Here is a 9030-nt window from a genome sequence, read left to right as displayed (position 1 = left end):
TTAAAAATGAATTTCAGTTAAAATTTTATAGATAATAATTGAATATTAAAACCATTATAGTATAGAATTTTTAGAAATAATTGAATTCTAAAAAGGTTTTAAATTAGAATGTTTGAAAATTAAAATTTTAACCTACAATTCTGTGAAAATAATTTTTTTCAAAAGGATTAATTGAATACTTTATAGAAATTTTTTGAAGTTGTTTTTTTCTAATATATATTTAATTGAAGAATTTTCGAATAATTGAAATTTCATAAAATTGAATTGTAATCAAATGGATTTGAAAATTTTCAAAGAACTTTTTCGAAAATTATTAAGAATAATCGAGTTAAAGTATTTTGGTTCGACCTCTGAAAAAGTTATAAGCAAAGTGAAAAAGGTGTTTCAACCCTGACTATGTTCCTCGAAATCAAAAAGAAATTTCCCTAATCCAGAATATAAATTTTACCACATACTAAGTATGTTTTAGTAAAAATTACTAAAATTAAAAAGTTTAAAACAAATTTTAGTAAAAATTGCTAAAATTTACTTATTTGCTACCTCGGGGAAATTATCTGCTAAAAGTAGTAAAAGTTGGAAACAAAGAAAAGTGCATTAATCCACAATAGTTTATTAGTTAATATAACTTATATAAATATTAATATGTACATGTATTTAATTTTTTTTTTTTATTAAATGTAATATAGAATCCGCGTGACTCTTGGGCGAAAGTTGTTGGCTGCGCCTTATCGATAAATATTATTCCCTGGCATCGACAGGATAAGCGCTGCGATACGCTTGCAAATAACAATGTGAAATGCAAATGGCGGATGTTTCACATGGGTTTGCGCGTGGATGTGCCCAACGGCGGTCGCTTTGAGTTGAGATCTCTGTAAATCATGGCGCGCGCCACCTTGGACCGGGGCAATACACAGCGCGCACGCATAATCGGGGTCCCACCCCCCCACCTTCTGCCCCACTATTTCCTTTCTTTATGTGTCCCCCCTCCCTCCCTTTCTCTCTCTCTCTTTTCTTGATATCTCCTTAACTTTACAAATGTTTCGCTATTGCCTCCACTTTTAAGTGAATCTGGAATTTTTCTGCATACAAAGTTTTCCCCAAATTAGTTTACATTATTAATTTTAATTTAGTTGCGATTTGAAGCACTGGCAACGTCTTCTAAATATCTTCATAGTCTTTCTCGTTCCATATTACAAAATTTGGCTCAACTGTAAAAAAATTTATTCTATAACCACAGTGGATAAGTTCAACTAACAGAATTTATGACTCAATTCTTATTTAGCAACAGATATAACAGATTCTCTATTTGGCAGAAGTTTGATCAATTAAGAGGAAAACTTTTAATAAATTCAGAAATTGATTTAGAAGTTTCGTATATATCTTTACTATAGAAGTGCATTACTTCATCATTAAGAGTAATAGAATTCAATTTAGATCCTTAATGATAGTTCTCGACTGTCATATATATTGTGATATATAAACATCTTTTAGAATTGATAACCAAGCTTTAACGAAAAGGCTGCATCGTATTTTATGAAAATGGCCAACAAGAAGAAAATAATATTCCTTTTTAGGACGTTGGTAGTTAGACAGCTTCTTTGTTTATAATAGTAAGGAATATACCTTTGCCACACGTACCTGTTATTACACTTTACAGTTCCCACATCACAATGGAGAGCACACGCTGGGGGTTTTATGGAGTAATCATAAATATCGGTAATTGGTACTGGTTGAAGAGAGAAAGAGAATCCCCGAGAAAAGTAGACACTGATAAACGGCAACTCAGAATTGACGACAACTGCTGCACGGCGAGATATTATAAAATGAAAAATTTTACACAAAGTGAGTTATAAGGGACATGAGGAAAAAAAAAAGATTGAGAGAAAATAAAAGAAGAAATGAAGAAAAAGAAGAAGAGGAAGAAGAAAAGTATAAAATAAAAAGAAACCGGGGTGAAATATAATGATAAGTAGAATAAAAAAAGGGGTAAAATAAGGTATAACGTGAAGAGAAGCTGGGGTAACGGGTACAAGTATCCACATTGTGCCCCCCGGCTGTCTCTCATTATGCCAGAAACATTGCGGACTTCTCCGTGAAAGCCAGTAATGCAACGCTCGCCAGTGAATGATCCTACAGAGCGATAAATAATCCCAGTGAAGTATTAGACTTACAATCTTGTTGTAATATATATTTCATATACAGGGGAACAATTATTTTAAATCGGAAGAATTTTAACAAAATCTGTAAATAGGAACGATTATTAGTAGTTTTTTTTACAACATCTGACAAATCATATAGCAGGAAGATCATTTTGTACAATTTTTGATTGACATAAATCTCTTTTGGCATAAATCACATATTGTATAATTTTCGATTAACATAAATCTTCTTCGACATAAGTCTCATTTTTTTTAAATTTTGATTAACATGAATTTTTGAACATAAATCTTCTTTGGCATAAATCACATATTGTATAATTTTCGATTAACATAAATCTTCTTTGAAATAAATCATATTTTCTACAAATATTATTTATCATAAACGGCACTTGGCATAAATTTTATTAGCCAAAAATCTTCTTTAATAGAAATCGCACCTGCCATAAATTTCAAGGAACATAAATCTTATTTATCATAAAAGGAATTTAAAATAAATCGTACTTGACATAAATTTCACTTAATATAAATTTTACTTGACATAAATCTCATTTAATATAAACCTCAATTAACATATATCTCACTTAACATAAGCCTCACTTGACATAAATTTAAGGTCTTGTCAATAAGTTTCTGATTGTCATATTTCCTTTTACATAAATCACACTTTAAACAGTTTCTGATTGTCATATTTCCTTTTACATAAATCACACTTTAAACAGTTTCTGATTGACATAAATGGACTAAGTCTTAAGTTTTATGTAATTTTTTATTAGAATAAATTTCCCTTTACATAAATCTAATTTTATACAGTGCTTGATTAACAAAAATCTCCTTTAAAATAAATCTTAGCATTAATCACCATTTTCTACAATTTTTTATTAATGTGAATCTTTCCTTGCACAAATCTTGCATAAATTCAGAAATCATCTTTAATATCATTTTTCATTAACATAAATTTCTTTTGACGTAAATCTCAATCAACCGAATTTTTAAATATTCTTTTACATAAATCTCATATTTGACATAAATCTCATTTGACATAAATCTTATTTCACTAGCATAAAGATCATTTGATATTATTTATTTCATATTACATAGTTTTGCTCATTTACAGTTGCCATATTTTTTTACATAAATCACACTTGAGATTAATCTCCTAAAACATAAATATTGTTTATTATTAAAATCACTTGATATAAGTCGTATTTGTCAAAAATCTTGTTGAACATAAATCGCAACTGACATATTTTTTTTCTAGAATTCTTGTTGAATTTAAATCGCACCGAACATAAATCACATTGGTCAAAAAACACAATTGACATAAATCTCATTTGTTTTAAATTTTCCTTGATAACAATTGCATTTGTCAAAAATCTTGTTGAACATAAATTGCAATGGAAATAAATACTATTGCTAGAAATATTTTTCAACATAAATCGCATCATATATAAAAATTTCATTTGCAGAAAATCTTGATGAATATAAATCGCATTGAACATAAATACTGTTTGCTGGAAATCTTATTGAACATAAATCGCATCGTACGTAAATGTTATTTGCTGAAAATTTAATTGAACATAAATCGCATTGGACATAAAAACTATTTGCTAGAAATCATTTTGAACATGAATCGCGTCGTACATAAATGTAAATTTGCCAAAAATCTTATCTCATTTATCATAAATCACAATTGACATAAATCTCATTTATCATAAATCATAATTGACATAAATCTCACTGGATTTAAATTTTACTTGACATAAATCGCATCGGACATAAAAACTATTTGCTAAAAATCTTTTTTAACATGAATAGCATCGTACATAAATGTCAGTTGACAACATTTTTATTTAATATAAATTTCATTTATCATAAATCACAATAGACATAAATCGCATTTATTATAAATCACAATAGACATAAATCGCATTTATCATAATCATAAATCATGATTGGTATAAATCTTAATTTAAATTTCATTAGTCATAAATCGCATTTGTCAAAAATTTCATTGACCGTAAATCGCAGAACATAAATCTTATTTATCATAAATCACAATCGACATAAATCTCACTAAATGTAAATTTCACTTGACATAAATCGCATTTAGAAAAAATTACACTTAACATTAATCTCAAAAATTATAAATTCCACTTGTTGTAATTCTTATATGATACAATTATTTTCTATTGTCATAAGTTTCAATTAATATTGTTCTTGTTGAACATAAATCTCACATTAAATAATTTTTTTCTTTTTTCTCTATTTTTAATTTATTAAGATTAAAAGAAGCGCGAATAGAATGCATTTCACTAAAACAAAAGAAGAAACTTTCTGTAAAATGTCGACTTACAACTCTTTTGTGAATGAATATGTCTCGTATGTGTGTGTGTGTGTGTGTGCGCGCATTCACTTTGCATTAAAGAAGCATTTGTATATAAGGGAATATTAAAATGAGAGTAAAAATTCATGGCTCGTAAAGGTGAACATCTTCTCTCATTCTATAAGAGAGCAGCTGACCTCGTATATACATATAATATGTACACTCTTGGAGCAATTTCCTTGCATTCGAGGTTGACGTAAAACTTCCTGGAGGCATTCCAACGTAGCAGGGTTGAAGTTCTGTTTCAACCTTCATGGTGTCCAGTGATACAGCTTTGCAGGTGTGGCGGCATGAGTTCACAAAGGACCGTAGATGGCTCTCAGCCTCTCGTAAATAGTTTCTGGTCGTCGTCGTCCTGGCAGTTTCACAGTTTTAACGTCTCCTGTTTACCCACCAGACCTGCTAGACTTGCCGAACCTGTCACTGATTCACAATGAGATGTTCTCACTTTGAGGGAAAAAAAATTTTCAACAACCTTTTGATATTAACAATACAATTCACTAACAAGATTTATTGTTTTTCTTGAAGCAAATTATTTCCTTTTTATGACATTCGATGTTTTTGTACAATAAATAATAATCCATTAAATAATAATAGTATTTATCTCTATTGGATTAAATATTAATAATAAATTGTTCGTTGTTTAAATTAACACTTAACCGAAGTGTCAATCAACGAAATTGTCACTAAATCAAATTTCCAAGCAGTAGAATCGTCTCTCAAATAAATTGTCAATACACAAAATTATCACTGAACCTAATTGTCATTAAAACAATTTATTAACACAAAGAATTACAATTAAATCAAACTGCCACTCATCCAATTTGTCCTTTAACCAAATTGCCTTCAAACCAATTAGCCAATGTAATTAATTATTCTGTAGAGCAATTTTAATTTAATCCAAGCGCACTTTAATAAAGTCAAAGCAAAACTCATAACACCTTTTCCTGAATTCATATTAATATTTATTTAAAAAGAAAAGTGGAGAATTTTAATTTAAAATTTATAATTATAGTTTTTAAAATTATCGAAAACTATAAATATATAATTAAAGTGAAAGAAAATTATTAACTGAAATTTTTTACTTTCATATTGCGCGTGACGTTATAATAATATAGTGATAATAAAGTTTCGCGACATTTTTATTTACACGTATATATATAAATGAAAAGTAAAAAAAAATTTTTTTTTAACTATATAATAATATCAATTTAACACCATTAGTGATTGAAATTTATAATACAATATAAAAAATTTTTTCAAAGGAAGCAAACAATTATTATTATTATCATCAAGTGTATGTGTATATGTGTAAATTATTAACACTTTCAAGAATATAAAGCTACTATCAAATGTGCACACGCAAGCATTCTCAATATATTTATAACACTTGAGAATTCACCATATTTACATATAATTATAGAAGCTACATGAATAACTTTATTTTTCAAGTCAATTAAAACTTGAAAATATAATTATCCCCTTGGGTCAAAGTAATATCAATCAATTTATAATCTCATATTCCTACATTTAAAGTTTAAAAAAGAAAAATTGAATTTCTAAGTGACCATAATTTTCAAATGAAGACATGTTACAAAAATTATCTTTCAATCAAACTACCTAATAAGATCGCTTTAGAAAACTACAAAAAAAGAGACAGTTGGTAATTTTAAAATAATAAAGAGTCTATAATTTAAATTTAAAAAAGAATTTGTATAATTAAAAAATACTTTTTTGAATGAAATTAAGAAAGTTAGAAATAATAGAATTTAAAAATTTTCTAATTAAAATTTTTGTTGAAAACACTAAAAAAATTCAATTTTGGAAAAATTACAAATAATTGCAAAAAATTCAATTATTTTAAAAAAAAATTCATGTTATAAAATTCATATTATGTTCAAAATTTGAAAAAAATTCTCGTAAAAATCCCAATTATCTTTATAAATAACAAAATTTTTCTGCAAAGTTCAATTATTTTCAAAAATGTCAAAAAAAATTTTGTTCTAATTTCAATTATTTTCAAAAATAAAATGCATTTTTTTAATTTCAATGATTTTCAATATCTACTATTTCAATAAAATTTCCCAAAAAGAATTCAATTATTTAAAAATTTTTTTAATAAAATTGTATGCAAATATTTAATTATTTTCATAAATAATAAAAATTTCCCAGGAATTCAATTATTTTCATAAATAAAAAAATTTGTTTAAGGAATTCAATTATTATTTTCATAAAAAATATGAATAATATTATAAGTTGTTTAATTTAAAAAAGATTTGAATTTGAAATTTTTTAATGTCTTAATTCCTGTGGAAAATTCAGTTCAAAAAATAAAATTAAAAATAGAAATTGTGCAAATATTTTTCTTCTTTTTCTAAAACAAAATAATAATTTTATTAAAAAAAATTGTGATTCATTTAAAGAAAAATTTGACAAAATATAATATTTAACAAAATTTTATTCTTTTTTTGAAAAGAAGTGAAAAAAATTCTGATGATTGTTATTTGTCATTACAATTTTGAATTAATTATAAAATAAAAATAATTATAACATAATATAATATACAATCTATCTAAAGATAGAAAAAAACAAAAGTATAAACAAAAGACAACTTCAGAGTGTGAGGGACAGAAAAATGGAATGAATGAAAGAACATTTAAATTATTATAGTTAATAGTTAATTCTACAAAATTATTTTTATGGTAATTTATTATGAGAAAGTCAATGGTCAGAAAATATTTGATCCTTTTTGAAATTTTGTTATGCTTAAAAATTTTTAGTTTTTGAAATCCATGCGTAATTTTGTAGATGTTTTTGAATCCATAAGAAAATTGACAAATGGAAAAATTGATTTTCATAATTTTTGAAGCAGTTTTTTGAAAAAGAATTTTTTCATTTAGTGACAATTCCGTCGATTGACAATTGGATTTAGTGTTAATTTCGTAGATTTTCGATTTGTTTTAGTGACAATTTCGTTGACTGTCAATTCGGTTTAGTATTAATTTAAATAAAGGACAATTTGGTAAATTTAAAGTTAGTATCAATTCTTTTAAATCGCAATTCAGTAGATTGACACTTTGGTTTAGTGTCAGTTCGATTAATTGTCAATTTAATAGATTGGCAATTTGATATAGTGTCAATTTGAATAAGTGACAATTTTGTTGATTCACAATTTGGTTTAGTGTCAATTCAGTTTAGTGATAATTTCGTTGATTGATAATTTGATTTAGTGACAATTAGGTTAAGTGTTAGTTCCGTTGATTAATAATTAGGTTTAGTGATAATTTCGTGGATTGACTTTTTGGTTTAATTGCAATTCCGTTGGTGGACAATTTGGTTTAGTGACAATTTCGTTGATTGACAATTTGGTTTAGTGACAATTCGTTTTAGTGGTCAATTAAGTTTATTGGAAATACGATTTAGTTTAACTTCAGTTTAGACAATTTGGTTGATTCAGTAATATTTATTTGCGATAGTTTTATTCAACGATGAATAATGAATATAAATTCATTATTCATATATATGAATAAAACTATCGCAAATCTTTAGAATTCCATTTTTTTTCGAATGAGAAGAAGAACATCACATATTCGATAAGAGGAAATGAGAGTGGGCCTAAAAATGTGTGATCTTTACCTGATCTCACACCGCGTAGAATCCTATTCTACAGCAGGATGCAGTGAGATCTGCAGATAGCTTTGTAGCAGCCAAGTACGTTGCCTCTTGACTTGAGTTACAGCTGGTTAAAGTTTCAGCTTTCGTTAAGAAAAAAATTCGCGACCACCTGCGAAATCCTGACTTTTATATACGTCACTATATGTACACATATACAATAGTCAAAAGAATAGAGAATTTTTTTCTCCTTTCGTATCATAAATTTATAACCGTATATTTTTCGCACTTTTCGTAAAATTTCTTAAGAAATTAAAAATCTCTTTTATATAGGGGAATGTAGTCAAGGTTGGCCTACTGTCTAGGTAGGCCACTCGCGTTTTTTTGTCAAGTTCACTAGCGCCACCTACGCGCATTTTTGTCGAAGCTTGTCTTAGTGAAACCTAACTTTTTGTTCAATTACATTTTCGGAAAATCGAAAATTGTGTTTTCTGTGACGTCGGTACAAAAAAAGCTCAAAAAAAGTTTTGTGCATAATGTGAAAAACCATTAATAAAAGATAAAAAACAAATTGAATCGTCAAGGCAAGTATGCAGAAAATTTGTGGGACTCATGGTTGAAAGGAAAACAAAGTAAAAAATCGAATCCCGAAACGTATTTCTTTTTGTTTACAACAATTCGGTAATGTTACTTACTGTCAAGGTCGGCCACTATGTGTTTAAAATGCGCAAAGTTGAGGACGAGCTACTTCATTTGCAAAAACTGCAATTCTGTATAACTCATAATATAATTGATCATCTTATTAATATTTTTATTTAATTTTATTAATATTTTAGTGCAAAACTTTTTTTTATTTATATTTATTTTTTTATATTG

This window comes from Leptopilina heterotoma, unplaced genomic scaffold (assembly GCF_015476425.1).
Source record: "Leptopilina heterotoma isolate Lh14 unplaced genomic scaffold, ASM1547642v1 Lhet_120, whole genome shotgun sequence".
Classification (NCBI taxonomy): Eukaryota; Metazoa; Arthropoda; class Insecta; order Hymenoptera; family Figitidae; genus Leptopilina; species Leptopilina heterotoma.
The sequence above is the reverse complement of the archived record's forward strand: the minus strand, read 5'-3'. Positions refer to the sequence as shown.